Source organism: Felis catus, chromosome B4 (genome assembly GCF_018350175.1).
Source record: "Felis catus isolate Fca126 chromosome B4, F.catus_Fca126_mat1.0, whole genome shotgun sequence".
Classification (NCBI taxonomy): Eukaryota; Metazoa; Chordata; class Mammalia; order Carnivora; family Felidae; genus Felis; species Felis catus.
Window position 1 is genome coordinate 20917900 of NC_058374.1, and position 21783 is coordinate 20939682.

Below are 21783 nucleotides of genomic sequence, written 5' to 3' on the forward strand. Positions count from 1 at the left end.
CCCATTTCTTCACTGGGTTATTTGTTTTTCGGGTGTGGAGTTTGGTGAGCTCTTTATAGATTTTGGATACTAGCCGTTTGTCCGATATGTCATTTGCGAATATCTTTTCCCATTCCGTTGGTTGCCTTTTAGTTTTGTTGGTTGTTTCCTTTGCTGTGCAGAAGCTTTTTATCTTCATAAGGTCCCAGTAATTCACTTTTGCTTTTAATTCCCTTGCCTTTGGGGATGTGTCGAGTAAGAGATTGCTACGGCTGAGGTCAGAGAGGTCTTTTCCTGCTTTCTCCTCTAAGGTTTTGATGGTTTCCTGTCTCACATTTAGGTCCTTTATCCATTTTGAGTTTATTTTTGTGAATGGTGTGAGAAAGTGGTCTAGTTTCAACCTTCTGCATGTTGCTGTCCAGTTCTCCCAGCACCATTTGTTAAAGAGGCTGTCTTTTTTCCATTGGATGTTCTTTCCTGCTTTGTCAAAGATGAGTTGGCCATACGTTTGTGGGTCTAGTTCTGGGGTTTCTATTCTATTCCATTGGTCTATGTGTCTGTTTTTGTGCCATCAAAGAGGTTTAAATAAGCCATCTAGTAGTCTATCCCTCACTTTTGGGTAAGATCAGACTTAACCTTACCGACAGAATTAATACAATACCTATTATAGTAAAAACCCACGGGGCGCCTGGGTGGCGCAGTCGGTTGAGCGTCCGACTTCAGCCAGGTCACGATCTCGCGGTCCGTGAGTTCGAGCCCCGCGTCAGGCTCTGGGCTGATGGCTCAGAGCCTGGAGCCTGTTTCCGATTCTGTGTCTCCCTCTCTCTCTGCCCCTCCCCCGTTCATGCTCTGTCTCTCTCTGTCCCAAAAATAAAAAAAAAAAAGTTAAAAAAAAAATTTAAAAAAACCCAAAAACCCAAACCTCTCTTAAAATTGCCATTTAGCAGTTAGACCTATTCATCCTATGATTTAGAAATGTCTGGCTCTCATTAAATCTTGACATTTTCTCTTTGCCCCCCTCTAACTATTTCTTAAATATAGGACTTGAGTTCTAAGATATCACTGCTCTTTATTTAAAAAAAATTTTTTAACGTTTATTTATTTTTGAGACAGAGAGAGACAGAGCATGAACAGGGGAGGGTTAGGGAGAGAGGGAGACAGAGAATCTGAAACAGGCTCCAGGCTCTGAGTTGTCAGTACAGAGCCCGACGTGGGGCTTGAACTCACAGACCATGAGATCATGACCTGAACCGAAGTCGGACACTTAACCCGCTGAGCCACCCAGGCACCCCAATATCATTGCTCTTTAATGGAACATTATCTTCACTCAGTAATTTGTTTATCCAAATAACACCCACAAACTTATATTGAAATTGATAAAAGTTCAAGATGCTTGGGGGAAGCATCCCCTTGGAAAATAGTTCCTTTTTAATTACAGTATTGAATTTTAGTCATTTGGAAGTTCCTCATGAATAAATACAGAGTTTCTTCATATTGTAAATAATAAATTTATTTGTAACATGTTGACACATGGTTTTCATTTCTCTGAATAATGTACTATTTACTTTATTTTTTTAATTTTTTAAAAATTTATTTATTTTTGAGAAACACAGTGAGACAAAGCATGAGTGGGGGAGGGACAAAGAGAGAAGGAGACACAGAATCTGAAGCGGGCTCCAGGCTCTGAGCAAGTGGTCAGCACAGAGCCTGATGCGGGGCTCAAACCCATGAACCGTGAGATCATGACCTAAGCCAAAGTCGGATGGTCAACCGACTGAGCCACCCAGGCGCCCCACTATTTACTTTAATAATCTCACAGTATATAAAGCACAGATTCTAGATCCAGACTGATTAAATTTGAATCTTGGTTCTACCAAGTGGATCTCCTGTTGGGTGATACCTTTGTTTCACAGTTTCCTCATCTGTAAAATTAAGATAATACTACTACCAAAATCATAAGGTGTTTTTTGTGGGAACTCAGTGAGGTCATTAGTGCCTAGAATAGTGACTGCTACTCAAATGTTACTATCATTTTATGGGAAGTCTCCATCTACCTAGTATTAAAGATTCCTAGATAAATCTTTAAATGTTTAAATGTTATTTTTAAATCATTTGTTATTAAACTTAGGTGGTGATTGCCCACTTCACCGGAAAACTATCCAATAGTGGCTTGCCCAAAATGGTGGGAGACAAGACTGTCTTTAATGACTGGTTCTCAAAGCCAGTTTAATTTTTTTTGTTGTTGTTGTTCCAACTCTATAAAACATTATTCATGATTTTGGGGCTAAATCCGGCTTAAGGTTATACAATAGATACCTAATTAAAAGCATGTAACCCAACTGGACAAAAGGAAGGGGAAATATTCACATTCAATGATTTAGTCCCTAAAGAGTCACTGGTCATTGTCTTACCCTGAAGTAGCCTTGTATTTTCAGATAATGAGGTTTTCCGCTTTACATAGACTTGAGTGTGTCACCACAGAATCCATGTTAAAATCTTTTTCTTCTCTCATCTTCTACAATTTGAAGATTATCATTGATTTTTTTTTTCAAAGCTTTCTAGTAACTCACTTGAGTCAGTCTTTAAAATTTGAAAACTAGTTTTTCCCCTTTTTCCTTTAGCCAAGCAAGGAAGAAATAAGTTCTCTCCGACTGATTCCTCAATTCAGCTGAAGCACACCAATCATTGTATTTTCCTCATATACAGAGGCTCCAATTAGTCTGCAAAAGAAAAATTTTCACAGACCCCTTCATCATCTACTCTTTCAGGCTGAACAGCCTGGTTTTGGCATTCTGCCAGAGTCCTAATATTGTTTGTGATGCCAAATTGGAATACAAAGGAAAAAACAGTACAAAGTTGCTGTTCACCTCGGCCAACAGGCCATCGCTAAGGAATTAGTTTACGCACAGAAATTCCATGCCTCACATGTGCCCATGATTTAATTTATTAAGAGGAGGCAGAATTTTAAAATAATACCAAATTAGCAGTATGATCAACGGGGAAACAAATAGGGACAGACTCAGGAAAACTTAGTTCCGAAGGGGAGAATATGGGAAATTTAAATTATTTTACCACACCAGTGGCCCAGCATCATCTCTCTCTACTTCCGATACATAATTCTCTATTATTTTTGTTCACCACGGAAGGATTTCTTAGTGCCAAGACTACATAATTAGACGCTTTTAACTTTTAAAAACTTGAATAATAATAATTTCACCACCAGGGGGCAAAGAACAGTTTTACAGGCGAAGGTTATTTTCAACATTCTAAAGGAATTACCTTGTGTGAACATAATTGTTGTTGTTGTTGTTGCTGTTAGGATTTCAGTTGCTTCAAATGAAGAGATACAGATTCTAACTGAAATCTATACATTTAAAGAAGAATCATGTTTACAAAAAAGTGTACAAGTTACCAACAACTAGGTGCCCATTCATTTACTATCAGTTTTAAACACTTGAACAGAAATTTCTGCCTCCCCTTTTCCTCTCCTTTCATATGTCTGCACATGCGGAAGAGAAATAGAACTTGAATTTTCGAAATACTAACCTAGCTTTTGTCTATGCTGGCCTTTCAACTGCGTTTAGCACTTGCTCTCTTTTAACCAATGGTTTCCCAAGCATTTATTCCAGCTCTGCTTGTTGTTAACTCAGTGTGATTAATTGTACTCAGGTCCTTACCTCCGTCTAAAATTGGATTTATTGACTCTTGTTTTGATGAATACTTTGCCATTCGTTAATTTTATAACTGTGAAATGATACTCATAACTGATAACCACATCGTTTCACAAATGATCTCTTTTATGAACCTGGTATCACTGAATTTACTTGGCAAAGTACCAGAACTATGGATAACTAATGGACAGTAACACAATTATGGCTACAGCAAACCTTATTGGTAAGAGGTGGAAAATGTGGCCCAATATGCATCAGTCCTGTGTTCTGAAGTTTCTGGATACTTGATAATTTCTGACTTGGTAAAAACTCTGCTAATTGAAATGAAAGTATCGGTGGTATAGGAAAAAAAAACAAAACAGATTTTATTTCTCTTGGCTTGTTTTCTCTCCCCTCTTCCTGCTCCTAAGTACCTGCTGAGACCACATTTCCCTGAATCAATTATAATGATGCCACTATTTCAAATTAGGCTTGGAGTAGAATGAAGACACCGCAGTGGTCTGGCAAGATCTACTATTTTCCTTCCCTCAACTGTTCACCATAAGCCTGGTCATTATCTGCACTGTCAGCCCTTACCACCGGGGCTGTCTCCAGGGGGTACAGAATTGGACCAGACATCACCATGTGTTCACCGAAAGAACATTTTTATCCGTATGAAATCGTACTGAAATAAACACTGAAAGCAAAGCTGAAGAAAGAAAGAGAAGTTGCAAAAAGTCTGCACGAAGCGTCCATTTCAGACACACTAAAGAACATTCTATGACGCAGCCCTTTTATATGAGTGATAACATTTAGAGATAAGGTGTTTTTTGTGGGGTGTTTTTTTTTTTTTTTACTGTTGTCAATTTGCTTTTTTATTTTTAATTTGTTTTTGATGTGAATTGACGAAAACAACTTCTTTTTCACTAACCGCCCTCCAGCTGTGACCAGCCAGTAACGACTAAGGGTTTCACTCTGATACATTACAACTGGCATTAGACACCTTGGTGTGTCCCTTCAAATCCTCTCCACCTGACACTAACGTCAGCCAAGTCACCAGCCTCACGCTGACCTCAACCAGCTTCCCACAGTTGTGTTCCGCCATCATCTGGCCTCAGGCCAAATTTTCGGATCTTTTTTTTTTTTTTTTTTTTGGAATGGCAAGGGTTGTCCACAGTATGCTATCCAGCACTTCCTAAAAATATTTGAATACACATACAGGATCGACTAAAGGTAAAAGCGATACTTCATCAATGACCGAGAAAGGAGTTCATACCAGAAAGAAAGCATGGAAAGAAGGCTTGGAAATTTTCCATCATCATATCAATATGACTTCTTTTCTTTTGCCAAAAATTATTTGTATCCCTAATTAAAATTCTCCTCTGTGGATTCTTAAAAACTCCTTTGAAATCTTCCAAATGAAAATTTTCAGTGGGCCTAAAATCCATTGGTTAAAATTATAAAAACCCTTAACTTGTCTTTCTTTTTTCTTTCTTTCTTTCTTTCTTTCTTTCTTTCTTTCTTTCTTTCTTTCTTTCTTTCTCTCTTTCGGAAAAGTCTCATGGCTTCCCTGGATGCTTACAATACATTTCTTTTTAAAGTCCTCCATAATCAGGCCCCTTCCTAACTTGCAGCCCCGCCTCATACCATCCTCCTTCTCCCCACACGGGTCTTCCTTCAGAGCACACCAAGCCCATTCCATCTTAGAGCCTTTGCACTCCCCTTACTCTTCCAGATCAGCCGATGGCTGGTTTCTTCCCTCCATTCAGTCTTGCACTGATATTCTACCACCTTTTTTTTGCTTTTTTAATACGCTTGTCTCGATCTCCCAACCTAAAAAGGCATCCAGTTGACCTACCAGGTCACCCAGTTGCTCTCTTTCAAATCACCACCCTAGTCGATTTTCTACATAGCACTCACCACTCTTAGCTATTTTCCTTGTTTATTCATCATTTGTTTGTTGTGTGACTCTACTCACTAAAATGCAGGCTCCGTGAGAGCAGAACTTCATCTATCTTGTTCCTTTCTCCAAATAGTGTGTGGCCCATATTAGGCTTTCAAGAAACATTGTTGAATTTAAAAACGAAAACACCTTTGCTTCTCTGAGGGAAATAACTTACCATATCGTGGATCAGATTCCTAAGACAAAACAATCACGTAACCTGGAAAATTGCCTCCGTTCAAGCCATCGGAAAGTACCCAGCTCTCAGGGTAAGCTGCTACTTGTGTACCCCATTTGGTGTTTCACCTTGTAGACCCCAGTGTTTCAAGATGGAGGATGTGATGAATTGACCTACATGCTGTTTGGATACGAATTGGTTGCATTATTTGCAGCAAGTCTGAGGTAAGTGTTTCCTCAGGTATACCATTTGTAGCTACACTTAACTCGTTTTGATTACTATATATTAAACTATTCACGACTTTAAAAAAATGTTTTCTTTTATTTTGAGAGAAAGAGAGACGACGAGTCGGGGAGAGGCACAGCGAGAGGGAGGGAGAGAATCCCAAGCAGGAACTGGATGTGGGACTAGATCTCACAAACTGTGACATGATGACCTAAGCCAAAATCAAGAGTTGGACGCTTAACTGACTGAGCCACCCAGTCTCCCCAAACTATTCATGACTTTTAAAAACAAATCAGATTCTAACATGGCACCAAAATGATGACCATGTCTAAAAATTCTTCAGTCACATAAAAATCCTTATTTACATCTTGAATAAATACTATGGAGAGGTACGATTTTTATATATATTCTCTTCAGTTGCTATAGAATATTCCACAGATCATTCAAATTTTTTTTCAAGCTTTTTCTTGTAAATTCTGAGCCATGTTTTCAGCCTGCAAAGCAACAGTATTTCCAGGAAGACACAGATATGAAAATACTACAATAATTTTATACACTCGCTATAAAACAAGCCCAACCAATTCTTGGATTTAGTATAGGATTGCATTTCACAGAAGCATCACTGTTTTCATTTATATTCAAAGCAACACATGTTGATATTTTAGTTAATGTTACCCTTCATTAGCTTTTTCGTTACACATCTTTTCCACGTAGGGTCATAGCTGTGTTTAAGGATCGTTTCATAATGATGTCTCAGGCTGTATACCTCTGACACAAAAACACTTTGTTTTAAGCACATAGGAATATTCTCATTTCCAGAGAGAATAATGCTTGTTCATTTTTTTTTTTTAAATTAAAGCCTTCATGCTAGAGTTGTCAGATTTAGCAAATAAAAATACAAGATACCTAATTAAATTTGAATGTAAGATAAACAACAAATATTGCATATGACATGCTTATACTAAAAAATTATTTGTCGTTGGGGTGCCTAGGTGGCTCAGTCGGTTAAGTGTCCGACTTCAGCTCAGGTCATGATCTCACGGTCTGAGGGTTCGAGCCCCACGTCGGGCTCTGTGCTGACAGCTCAAGCCTGAAGCCTGCTTTGGATTCTGTCTCTCTTGCTCTCTGTCCCTCCCCACTCACTCTCTCAAAATAAATAAACATAACAATTAAAAATTTTTAAAAATTATTTGTTGTTTATCTGGCTTTCACATTTAACTGGGTATGTTACCTGGCAACCCTGGCCAGTATTTATTTTTCCACTCTTTATGGACACATAGGTTGAAATACACTCAGATGGTCTTCTAGGAAGTAGTGATGTCTTCCTTACTTTCTTGTTGGCTATTTTAAAATGTCAGCTCTTTTAAAATCAAAAAGGGAAAACTGCTGAAAAAACAAAAAATAAATGAAACGTTGGTTCTCAAGACATTGGAAATCAGGCAATGAAGAATTTCATTATGTCAAACATTTAAAAAGCAAATATTGACCAAGCATTTACGATACATAAGGCATTGTATTACAACATGCCACAAACACAGGAGAAGGGAAAAAGAGGAAAAAATGAGAAGCTCTTGGCCCTTGGAAAATTTATAATTTGATAAGGAAGATAATATGTGTACATATAAAAAGATAACAAACACGGGGCACCTGGGTGGCTCAGTTAGTTAAGTGTCCAACTCTTGATCTCAGCTCAGGTCATGATCTCATGGTTCATGAGTTTGAGCCCTAAGTCAGGCTCACCATTGACAGTGCGGAACCTGTTTGGGATCCTCTCTTTCCCTCTCTTTCTGCCCCTCCTTCTTTCTCAAAAAAAACAAAAAAAACAAAAAAAAACAAAACACAACAGAAAAAAATAAAATAAAACAGTGCAAGGCAGACGATGGTAAGTGCCAAAGGAGTAATATAGATAAGAAGAGTCAGTTCCATCTGTGTCTTTGTAGAAAGACCCAACCTAAAGGCCTCAGAGGGAGAGAGGAGGAGAAAGGGGGTGTTTTACCAAGTGCTTTAAGCCTGTTTAAGCCTTCCACTATGGTCTGAATGTTTGTGTCCCCACCCCCAAATTCACACGCTGGAATCAAAATGCCCACGGGATAGCGTTAAAAGATGAGGCGTCTGAGAGGTGGTTAAGCCTTGAGGATGAAGTCCTCCTGAATGGGTCAGTGCTCTTATAAAAGAGATCCCTTGAAGACACAGCAAGAGGGTGTGGCTACGGACCAGGAAGAGTGTCCTCACTAAAACACGACCATGCCACTGTCTTGATCTTGGGCTTCCCGGACTCAGAACTATGAGCCATAAATTTCTGTTGTTTATAAGCCAGGCAGCCTGTGGTATTTTAACCCAAATAGGTTAAGACCCCTCCCACAACTTTGTGGAGTGGATATTATTTTCATTGCCAGTTTCCCGCTGAAAAAGCGAGCCTTTCACGTTTATGGTTACACAGCTAGTAAGCAGGATGTCTGCTTCCATCCTGGGTGCTCCTGACTTTTAGCCACCAGGGCCTCCTCTGAGATGAGACCTCTGCTCTTATACAGAACTCTTAGAGGTTTGACTGAGATAGTGAGTTAAAGGACTATTTTAGATAACAAATGCTTCCCGCAGGGCCCTAGACGGTTGTGGATTCAAATACTCATTCCATCACATTGAATTATAATGAGCCTAATGAAAGTGTCAAATATCAGAAACATCGTGAAATCAAAACGAACTGTGTTGGTGGCTGTTTGCAGGCAGAGAGCAAAAGAGAAAAAGAAGAGTCAAAGATAAGTGCAAACCCAAGAGTTCACAAACAAACAAACAACAATCCTCTGTTAGAACTAACGAATTCAGCAAAGCTGCGGGATATAAAATTATCACACGAAAATCAGTTGTGTTTCGGGGCGCGTGGGTGGCTCAGTCAGTTGAGGATCTGACTTAATGCTCAGGTCAGGATCTCAGGGTTCCTGAGTTCGAGCCCTGCATCCGGCTCACTACTGTTATCGCACAGACCACTTCAGATCCTCTGTCCCCCCCTCTCTCTGCCCCTCCCCTGCTTGTGCTCTCTCTCATACATAAAAATAAACCTTAAAAAAAATCAGTTGTGTTTCTATACAGGAACAATGAATAATCTGAAGAGGAAGTTGAGAAAACAATTTCATTTTCAATAGCATCCAAAATAAAATATTTCGGAATAAGTTTAATCAAGCAGGTGAAAGATTTGTACGTTGAAAACAACAAAATATTGCTAAAAGAAATTAAATAGGACATTAATAAATGGAAAGACATCCTGGCTTCATGAATTGGATAACTTAATATTATGAAGATGGCAATCTTACCCAGGTGGCCTACAGATTCAATGCAATCAAATCCCAAGGTTTGTATTTTTTTGGGTTTTTTTTACAGTTTTTTTTGGGGGGGGGGGGAATTAAAAATCCATCCTAAATAGAGAGTCTCAAGGGACTCCAAATAGACAAAACAGTCCTGAAAAGAACAAAGCTGGAGGTCTCATGCTTCCTGATTTCAAAACTTACTACAAATCTACAGTAACTAAAACAACAGAAACAACTAAAACAGATCAACAGAATAGAATAGAGAGCCCAGAAATAAACCTTCATAGATACAGTAAAATGATTTTTGACAAGGGTGCCAAAACCATTTAATGGAGAAAGAACTGTCTTTTCAACAAATAGTGCTGTGAAAACTGAACGTCCATAGGCAAAAGAATGAAGTTGGACCCTTACTTTACATCATATAAAACATTAATTCAAAATGGATTAAAAACCTAAACGTAAGACGCGAAACCATAAAACGCCTAGATGACAACATAGGGGAGAAATCTTGATGACACTGAATTTGGCAATGATTTATTGGATGTGGCACCAAGAGTATAGGCAATGAAGGCAAAAATAAATAGACTTCACCAAAATTTAAAAAAACTTTTGGGCATCAAAGGATACTGTCAACGGAGTGAAAAGGCAACCCATATACTGCCAGAAAATATTTACAAATTATATATTTGATAAGGGATTAATACCCAGAATATATAAAGAACTCTACACCTCAACGCCACCCACCACCACCACCGACAACAAAATAACTTCCCCCAAATCAGCAAAATACTTGAATAGACATGTCTCCAAAGAAGATATACACATACAAATGGTCAGAAGCATAGGAAGAGATGCTCAACATCACTAATAGTTAGGGAAATGCAAATCAAAACAACAGTGAGATACTCATTCACAACCCATTGGGATGGCTATTATCAACCAAAACAAAACAGAAAATAACAAGTGTTTGTGAAAATGTGAAGACATTGGAACCCTTGGGCCTTGCTGGTGGGACTGTCAAATGGTGCAGCTGCTGTCGAAATTAGCATCATGCTTCTTCAAAAACTTAAAGCTGGAATTGCCATATGACCCAGCAATTCCACTTCTGCGTATATAACCTAAGAGAACTGAAAGCAGGGATCCAAACAGATATTTGTACACCACTGTTTGTGGCAGCCTTATTCATGCAATTGCCAAAAAGTGGAAAAAGTCAGATGAATGGATGAACAAAATGTGCTATAGACACACGATGGAATATTACTCAGCCTTTAAAAGGAACAAAATTCTGATTCATACTACAATATGGATAAACTTTATCCATTGGACTGTATGGATTATGCTTATCCATTATGAAGATATTCTGCTAAGTGAAATAAGTCAGTCACAAAAATACAAATAACGTATGATTCTATTTAAATGAGGTACCTAGAATAGTTAAATTCATAGACATAGAATTAGCATGGTAGTTTCCAAGGGCTGGGGACAGAGGGACATGGTAAGTTATTGTTTCATGGATAAACTGGGGGAAATAAAAAAGTTCCGGAGATGGATAGCGGTGATGCAGCACAACAATGTGAAAATACTTAATGCCACTTAACAGGGCATTTAAAAATGGCTGACATGACGGGCGCGTGGGTGGCTCAGTCCGTTAAGCGCCCGACTTCAGCTCAGGTCATGATCTCAGAGTTTGTGAGTTCAAGCCCCGCGTGGGGCTCTGTGCTGACCGTTCAGAGCCTGGAACTTGCTTTGTGCTCTGTGTCTCCCTCTCTCTCTGCCCCTCCCCCGCTCGCACTCTGTCTCTCTCTCTGTCAAAAATAAATAAACATATTAAAAAAAATGGTTGAAATAGGCAGGGGAGGGCACCTGGGTGGTTCAGTCGGTTAAGTGTCTGACTTCGGCTCAGGTCATAATCTCGGAGTTTGTGAGTTCAAGCCCCGCGTCGGGCTCTGTGCTGACAGCTCAGAGCCTGGAGCCTGCTTCGCATTCTGTGTGTCTCTCTCTCTGCCCCTTCCCCACTCATGCTCTGTCTCTCTCTCTCTCTCTCTGTCAAAAATAAATAAACATTAAAAATCTTTTAAAAAATGGTAAATTTCATGTTATGTATTTTTTACCACAATAAAAAAATTTTAAGAAGATAATATAATCTGGGGCGCCTGGGTCCAATTTTGGCTCAGGTCATGATCTTGTGGTTCATGATATTGAGCCCCGCATGGGCTCTGTGCTGACAGTTCGGAGCCTGGAGCCTGCTTCGGATTCTGTGTCTCCTCTCTCTCTGCTCCTCCCCTGCTCATGCTCTATTTCTCTCTCAAAAATAAATAAACATTAAAAAAATATTTTAGAAGACAATATAATCTATAAAACCACGTGACTGGTCACAAATAAAGTATAGCAAACAGTAACCTCTCGGATTGTGGAATGTTCACTGTTTCCTCAGCATGTTCTGTGTTGCATATGTGGCTTTTAATCGTCTAATATACCAACCAAGTGAGGGCACGAGTATAGAAGTGTGTATCGTATATTAGTGAAGTTTCATTTCTTTTTTATTTTTTAAGTTTATTTTGAGAGAGAGAGAGTGCAGGAGCGAGTGGGGGAGGGGCAGAGCTAGAGGAGCTGAAACAGATCCTGCACTGACAGTAGAGAGCCCGATGTGGGGCTCGAACCCACAAACTGTGAGATCATGACCTGAGCTGAAGTCAGACACTTAACCAACTGGGCCCCCCCCCAGGCGCCCCCTTCCTTATTTTTTAAAGAAAAAATAAGTGAAAATAGAGGTTTTCATATTGTTTTCTCAGACCATACCTTTGTAATGAGACTACTTGTTTAAAGGAAGGGAAGGAAAGAGAAGCTTAGAACAACTGAGATGCTACAGTGATTGAGGTATGAGGAAACCTGAAAGGATGTGTGCCCAGAGAAACCAAGGAAAGAAGGAAAGCTGGAATGGTTGGCTGTGTCCAATGCTGGGCAAGGCATTACGATAAGAGCAGAGACTCGATCCTGGAGTTGGCAACATGAAGATCTTGGGAGACCTTGACAAGAGCAGTCTTGACGGACTGGTGTAGATGGAAACTGGATGGAGTGAGTTGAAGAGAGATTCTAAAATCAAGAAGTGGAAACAGTCATTAGAGTCACTGCCTTCAAAATGTTTTGAAGAAGAGTAGAGAAAGAGACGGGAATTTGAAAGGTATTATGGGGTCAAATGAGATGTTTTGGTTTTGTTTCTTTCACAGGACAGATTGCAGCATTTTGGATGCTGGCCGGAAAAGTCTAGAAGAGGTTGGGGAACTGTAGGAGCACAGTCCCTGAGAACACAGCCCATGTGGAAGAGTTGGCAGGGAGAGTGGGGGGTGAAGTGTGTGCAGGTAAGGTAACCTTGGCAAAGGAAGGATGAGAAAGCTCTAGTCCGGGGAACTGAGGTGAGGGGGGATGGGGTGTGCACAGAGAATTTGATGGGAAAGAAGGTACAGAATAACCATTTTGGAGTTGAGAAAGGAAATACACCGGGAACGTAAAACAGGACCCTGGACAGTACTGAGTACCCCTTTGAGACTTAAGGTCACACATTCACAGTGAGACTATTCCGAAGGGCTGTGCATTTTCTCTGGCACCACTCAGCTGCTCAGGGACAGGGACAGAGCAGACTGGGGCTTTGCCCAAGCACAACAAAGGAAAAGGGAGGATGATATTAATGTGGTTTGCAAGGCGTGTGTTGGTGACTGGCAGCGAGAGAATGTTTGGGTTCGGATCAGGTTTGCTCAGTGCTGATGACAAGATCATCACCATGATAGTGGGTGTCTGAAATGGGTTGAGGAAATGATCACTGGAGATGAGAATCAAGGAATGAGAGGTTATGGTACAGACACAGTCATATCTCATTTTTTATTTATGTTTAAAATTTTTTCTTAATGTTTATTTACTTTTGAGAGAGAGAGAGAGAGAGAGGGAGAGAGAGAGACAAAGCACGAGCAGGGGAGGGGTGGCAGAGAGAGAGGGAGACACAGAATCGAAAGCAGGCTCCAGGCTCTGAGCTGTCAGCACAGAGCCCGATGCAGGGCTCGATCTCATGAACTATGAGATCATGGCTTACACCCAAGTTGGAAGCTTAACCGACTGAGCCACCCAGTTGCCCCTAGGCATGTCTCATTTTTTAAGAGACTTTATTTATTTATTTAGAAAGAGAGAGAGAGAGTGAGAGAGCTGGGGAGGGGCTAAGAGAGAGGGAGAAAGTGAGAATCCCAAGCAGGCTCTCTCCTGTCAGTGCTGAGCCTGATGTGGGGCTTCATCTCACAAACTGCAATATCATGACCTGAGCCAAAATCAAGAGTCAGACGCTTAACGGATTGAGCCACCCAGGAGACCCCAGGCATACCTCATTTTATTGCACATTGCTTTAGAGCGCTTTGCAGAAGTTGCTTTTTCCAAATTGAAGGTCTGTAGCAACCTTGTGTCAAGCAAGTTGACGGTCACCATTTGCTCACTTCGTGTCTCTGTGGCACATTTTGGCAATTCCCACCATATTTCAAACTTTTTCATTATTACGTATTATGGTGGCCTGTGATCATTGCAAACAACTCGCTGAAAAGCTCAGATGATGGTTAGTATTTTTTAAACAATGACTTTTAAACTAAGGCAGGTCCTTTTTTTCCCAGACATAATGCTATTGCATACTTCACAGTATGGTATAAACACAACTTTTATTTGCTCTGGGAAACCAAGCAATTCGTTTGACTCACTCCATGGCCATATTAGTTTTATTGGCATGGTCTGGAACCAAACCTTCAGTATCTTCGAAGTGGGCCTGTATGTGTCAGTGAGGATGTGTCACTTCTGTGCAGAGTTTAGGAAACTCTAATCTGATTCTCTTCGGTCCCACCTTGGGCAGGAAGTGTGATTTGTCCCTTTGTGTCTCTATTTCCACACGAGATGACCCAGTGCCCCACCTTCGGATCAAGGGCACAATTCAACTCTGGGAACAGCAGGATGTCCCAGTGGGTGGAAACTTCCTTCCCACTTGAGGATAGCTCAGGAGTCCTGTCCGCTCCGTTTCCTGGTTCCCTCAACGAAGGGTCTTTCTTGCCCTTCCCACTTCAAGAACTCCGCTCTTTCAAGGTTTTCTTCTTCTTTGTGGGCCAACCCGTTACCTGCTCTTTCTTTTTACTGGAGCCCCAACTTACTCAGCAAGCCCGTGTCTGTATCTTTCTGTCCTATGTTCGCAGCGGAGCTTCTCTGAGTCTTTGCTTCTCCTTCACCGTGTGCTGGGCCAGGGGTAGAACCATCCTTCAGGTTTCTAGAGAGGCACAGAATTCACAGAAGGCACGTGGGAAGTTAGAGATACACCCTGTCTCAGACTGATTATCCACGAGACTGTCAAAGTCGTCCAAACAATGAAGACAGGAGCAGAGGTGGAAGAGAAGAGAGTGGGCCAGGCGTGAAAGTCACCAGCGACGGAAGTGGGGTGATCAGGACAGCAAGATAGTGACAGAGAGAAGAACCTTGAAGGAGGGTGGCGGCAGGGAGAAGGCCTGGAAATGGCATTTAGAGAGCAAGGAAGACTTTCCCCTCCTTCAGGTCCAAGGTACATGAGGCTTGAGAGGGAAAACCAGTCTCCACTCCAGTGGTGAAATTCTTTCTTCAGGGAGCAGACAGCTTTCCATTCCAGATGCAAGGTCTGTAAGGGCCAACATAATCCTACGTCTGCCATGTTCACCTTCACCTCTTCATTCTATGTACAAGACATCCTATGTCTTGGACGGTGCAGTGAGTATACACTGGGTGCTCAACAAACATGTGTTGAATCAATGGAAGTGCAGGTAACTGAATCTGGTGTCTACAATTAAATCCCATGCCACCACCCTACCCTCTTTGGGGATAAGTGGCAGTCTCCAGCTTCCTGTTCCGGGATACGCGACTGCCATGGGAAGCAAAGGATCCTCACAGCATCTGGTGTCCCTGGCACCTAACAGAGCCCTGAGAACTGTCCTTGATTATACCCTCTGGTCACCTCGCCACTGGCAGCTACAGGAGAAGGGAGTCACCCAAGTGTTCCCTGCCCTTCTGACTGATTTGGCTTTCCATTGCTAGAGTTTGGGGGAATCTTCAGGGCCATCAACAAATAAACCGTTATTCCCCATTTAGGTTAAAATCAAATGAGAAATAGATGCTGGGATCAAATAGACTGAAATAAAAACGTCAGCTTTAGACCTAGTAGGTTTAAAGATCCTAATCTGAGTTATGGCCCTTTACAGGATCCCTAAAAAAGTCCCCTACTCCACCAAATTATGTCAACCCTGGAAAGCTTGGAGAAAGGTGAGCAGGGAGTATGTCTCCTAATACCAGGCATCGAAAAAAGGAGCCCAGAAAAGTTGGACCATATATGTTCTGTCCCTTTAAATACAAAGTACTCCCTGATTTGGGGGAGAAGTGAATGAGGAGACTGAAAAAACCTGGGAATTTCCTTTGAGATTTCCTTTGCTGCTAAGTGGACATATTCTCCCTTCTTTGGAAATATGAAGAGGAGGATAGAAGGGCTCCTCAGGGCACCCCCAGCTTTTTGTTCTCCTCATAGACTTGAGTATAGGGTCAGCTGCCTATCAGGAAGACCCACTCCCACCTTCGTGAGACAACACCCCCCCCCCATTTCCCCCAAAGCCACCTTTCTTCTGTTTCTCCATATATTTTCCTGAGAAGTTGAACATTTACGTTCTGCCCCCTGAAAACTCTAAAATGGTAAGAACAGTAACTTCATTAACTTTATTGTGCTTCTACTAATTGACCTATCTTCCCACCCCTTTCTGTCTTTCCAGATTCTTCCACCATGCCCTCTGGCCCGCATGGCATATCACCAGCAAACTCCATTATATCCCCAACATCTGGCTGGCCAAAATGTGATTCATGGCACATTCTAAAACCAAAATATAACTAGCAGTGAAATGTTCGGGTCATTTAACAATTCTACCATTAAATTTTTAAAGAACTGCCAAACTGTTTTCCAAAGTGGTTGTTATCATAACCTTTCCTCCCACCAGCAGTATATGAGGGTTCCAATTTCTCCATATCCCCATCAACACTTAATATTTTCTGTTCTTTAAATTATAGCTATCCTAGTGGGTGTGAAGTGATATCTCTTCACTGATTGCATTTCCCCAGTGACTAATGATGTTGAGCACCTTTTCATGTATTTATTGGCTATTTTGTGTATCTTCTTTGGAGGAATGTGTATTCAAATCCTTTGCCCATTTTTAATAGAGTTAGTTGTCATTTAGTTATTGATTTGCAAAAGTTATTTAATAATTCTGGATCCTTTACATACGTTTCCTTATCTGATAGATGATTGACAAACATTTCCTTCATTCTGTGGCTTGTCTTTTCACTTTCTTGATGATGTCCCTTGAAGCACTAAAATTTTTAGTTATGATGAAGTACAATTTAGCTATTTTTTTCTTTTGTTGTTGTGCTTCCAATGTCACATTTAAGAAACCATTGCCTAATCCAAGGTCCTTAGGCTTTAGGTCTATGTTTTCTTCTAAGAGTCTTAATTGTTTTAGCCTCCCCCCTTTTTTGGTAACAGCTTTATGGAAATATAATACACATACCATACAATTCACTCATTTACAGTATACAATGCAATAATATTTAGCATATTCACAGAGCTGTGTAGCCATTACCACAATCAATTTTATGTATTTATTTATTTGTTTGTTTGTTTATGAATATTTATTATTTTGAGAGGGAGAGGTCATGTGAATGGGAGAGGGACAGACAGAGAGGGAGAGAGAGAATCCCAAGCAGACTCTATGCTGTCAGTATGGAGTCCCACATGGGGCTCAATCCCACAAACCATGAGACCATTACCTGAGCTGAAGTCAAGATCAGATGCTTAACCAACTGAGCCACCCAGGTGCCCCCACAATCAATTTTTGAATTGATTTTAATTAGACCCTGAAAAAAACCTACCATTGTTAACCTATCGTGTCCTATTTTTCCCAACCCTGCAGCCTTAGGCAACTCCTTATCTACTTATGAACTCTATAGATCTGCCTATTCTAAACATTTCACATAAATGGAATTATGCAACACGTGGTTCTTTGTGACTGGCTCTTTCCCTTGGCATGTTTTCAAGATTCTTCCCTGTTGTAGCATATCAAGACTTCATCCCTTCTGATGGCTGAATAATATTCCATTTAGAGATACACCACTTTGTTTATCCACTCTTCAGCTGATAGACATTTGGGTTATGTCTACTTGTTGGTATTATAAATAATGCTGCTATGAACATTCTCTCAAAAATTTAAAAAAAGTTTTAATGTTTATTTGTTTTTGAGAGAGACAGAGCATGAGTGGGGAAGGGGCAGAGAGAGAGAGGGAGACACAGAATCTGAAGCAGGCTCCAGGCTCTGAGCTGTCAGCACAGAGCTCAATGTGGAGCTCAAACTCATGAACTGTGAGATCATGACCTGAGACGAAGTCGGACACCTAATTGACTGAGCCACCCAGGTGCCCCAATTCTCTCAATTTTTATTTTTCTGAGAATGTCTTCATTTCTCCTTCATTTTTGAAGATTAGTAATGTTGGACAAAGAATTCTTGGTTGACAGTCTTTTCTTTCAGCACTTTGAATATATCATCCCACCGACTTCTGGACTTCATGGTTTCCAATAAATATTTAGCTGTTAGTCTTATTGAAGATCCTTCATATGTGATGATTTTCTTCTTTCTTGTTGCTTTCAAGATTATCTTTTTCTCTGTGGATTTAGATTCCTTTGATTTTGATGAATCTAGATGTGCATCTCTTTGAATTTAGCTTCCCGAGTTTGTGTAGCTTCTTAGATGTATAGATTGTTTTTCATCAAATTTTGGAAAATTTTAGCCATTATTTCTACTAATATTCTTTTTGCTTCCTTTTCTCTGTCCCCTTCTTGTGGGATTTCCATTATTCCTATGTTGATATATTGAACGATATCCTTGGAATACTCAGGCATACTCCACAGTCTGTGGAGTGACAGAAAGATCTCCACAGGTGGATGGAGACAGCTTGATGGGACAGAGGTACGTGTATGAGAATTAGGAGAGATAAAACGGGTGGCATAGGCACCAGGGGAATTCTACCATACATTTAAAGCAGAGTTAATACCTACCTACTCTTCTCAAGCTGTTCCAAAAAACAGAAATGGAAGAAAAGCTTCCAGACTCATTCCATGAGGCTTTGCGTTACCTTGATTCCCAAACCAGACAAAGACCCTACTAAAAAGAAGAATTACAGGCCAATATCCTTGATGAACATGGATGCAAACATTCTCAGCAAGGTACCAGCAAATCGAATTCAACAGTATATTATTAAAAGAATTATTCACCATGATCAAGTGGGATTCATTCCTGGGCTGCAGGGCTGGTTCAATATTTGCAAATCAATCAACATGATACATCGCATTAATAGAAGAAAAGATAAGCACCATATGATCCTGCTAATAGATGCAGAAAAAGGATTTGACAAAATACAGCATCCTTTCTTAATAAAAACCCTCAAGAAAGTCAGGATAAAAGGAACATACCTTAACATCATAAAAGCCATATATGAAAGGCCCACAGCTAATATCACCCTCAATGAGGAAAAACTGACAGCTTTCCCTCTGAGATCAGGAACACGACAGGGATGTCCACTCTCATTACTGTTGTTTAACATAGTGTTGGGAGTCCTAGCCTCAGCAATCAGACAATGAAAGGAAATAAAAGGCATCCAAATTGACAAAGAAGTCAAACTATCCCTCTTTACCGATGACATGATACTCTACAAGGAAAACCTGAAAGACTCCACCAAAAAACTGCTAGAACTGATACATGAATTCAGCAAAGTCGCAGGATATAAAAATCAATGTATAGAAATCAGTTGCATTTCTATACACCAATAATGAAGCAAGAGAATGAAATATCAAGGAACTGATCCCATTTATACTTGCACCAAGAACCAAAAAATACCTAAGAGTAAACATAACCAAAGACACAAAAGATCTGCATGTTGAAAACTACAGAAAGCTTATGAAAGAAACTGAAGACACAAAGAAATTCAAAAACATTCCGTGCTTATGGGTTGTAAGAACAAATATTGTTAAAATGTCAATACTACCCAAAACAATCTACACATTGAATGCAATACCAATCAAAATGGCACCAGCATTCTTCACAGAGCTAGAATAAACAATCCTAAAATTTGTATGGAACCACAAAAGACCCTGAATAGCCAAAGTAATGCTGAAAAAGAAAACCAAAGCTGGAGGTATCACAATCTCAGACCTGAGCCCGTATTACAAAGCTGTAATCATCAAGACAGTATGGTATTTTGCACAAAAACAGACACATAGATCTATGGAATAGAATAGAGAACCCAGAAATATATGGCCAACTAATCTTCAACAAAGTAGGAAAAGATATCCAATGGAAAAAAGACAGTATCTTTAGCAAATGGTGCTGGGAGAACTGGGCAGAAGAATGAAACGGGACCACTTTCTTACACCATGCACAAAAATAAATTCAAAATGGATGAAAGACCTAAATGTAAGACAGGAAACCATCAAAATCCTACAGGAGAAAACAGGCAGCAACCTCTTTGACCTTCAGCCGCAGCAACTTCTTACTTGACATGTCTCTGAAGGCAAGGGAAATAAAAGCCAAAAATGAACCATTGGGACCTCACCAAGATACAAATCTTCTGTTCAGAAAAGGAATTAATCAACTAAACTTTTTTTAAATTTTTTTTTCCCAACGTTTATTTATTTTTGGGACAGAGAGAGACAGAGCATGAACGGGGGAGGGGCAGAGAGAGAGGGAGACACAGAATCGGAAACAGGCTCCAGGCTCTGAGCCATCAGCCCAGAGCCTGACGCAGGGCTCGAACTCCAGAACCACGAGATCGTAACCTGGCTGAAGTCGGACGCTTAACCGACTGCACCACCCAGGCGCCCCGTAAACTTTAAAAGGCAACCGATGGAGAAAATAAAGGGTTAGTATCCAAAATCTATAAAGAACTTACTAAACTCAACATCCAAAAAAACAAATAATACAGTGAAGACGTGAATAGACACTTTTCCAAAGAAGACATTCAGATGGCAAACAGACACATGAAATGATGCTCAACATCACTCAGTAGGGAAATACAAATTAAAACCACATTGAGATACCACCAAACACCAGTCAGAGTGGCTAAAATTAACCACTAAGGAAACAACAGGTGTTGGCGAGAATGTGGAGAAAGGGGAACCTCTTGCACTGTTGGTGGGAATGCAAACGGGTGCACCCACTCTGGAAAACAGTGTGGAGGTTCCTCAAATGATTAAAAGTATAATTACCCTATGACCCAGCAATAGCACTACTAGGAATTTACCCAAGGGATACAGGAGTGCTGATGCATAGGGGCCCATGTACCCCAATGTTTACAGAGGCGCCATCAACAATAGCCAAATTATGGAAAGAGCCTAAATGTCCATCAACTGATGAATGGTAGGCTGTTGTTTGTCACCATGATTGCAAGTCTGTTTTCAAGGCTACCCTGGAGCTGGGGAGAGAAGGATGGGGACAGGGTAAGTAAAAATGAAACAAAGCTCACTGTTTTTACTATGATTCAATGTTTTTCTTGAATAACACTCTTCAAATTGTTCCAAGTCTGTGGTTAATTTCCAGAGTTCTGACAAGGTTTATTTGACCATTTTTTTTGCTAGTATTTTTGTTGCTTTTATGGAGAAGTAAAATTTCAGAGGACCTTCCTCTGCCATTCCTGAAGGGCCTCTGGCTCCTAATCTATTTATTTTATTTTATTTTATTTTATTTTATTTTATTTTATTTTGAGATAATTATATATTCACATACAGTTGGCAGGGAATAATAAAAAAAAAGATCTGATACATTTCACCCAGTTTCTCCCAATGGTAACATCTTGCTTAACCCGAGTATAATATCCTATCCAGGAAACTGACACAGCTATAATCTACTGACCTTATTCAGATTTGCCATTTACATGTATTCATTTGTGTTCGTGTGTGTGTGTGTGTGTGTATTTAGTTCTATGCAACTTTAACACATATGTGTATTTGTGTGACCATCACCATAGTCATGACACCTAGCAGTTCTATCTCCGGGATCCCTCATACTATCACTTAATAGCCACAGTCACATCACCCACCCACGGTCCCCACGACCACCACTCCTAACACTTAGCAGCCACTAATCTGTTCTTCATGCCTATAATTTTGTCATTTCAAAAGTGTCATAGGGTAGGTCACAACAAAATATTATTTAGCAATAAAAAGAAGTAAAGTATTGACACATGCCACAACATGGATGAAACCTAAAAACATGCTACATGAAAGAAGAAGCCAACCACAAAGGACCGCCTTCTGGATGATTCCGTTTAAACCAAGTGTCCAAAATAAACAGATCTATGGAGACAGAAAGTAGATTCGTGGTTGATGAGGCCTGGGTGGGATGATGGGGGTGGGGGAGAGTGGTTGGTGATGGCTAAAAA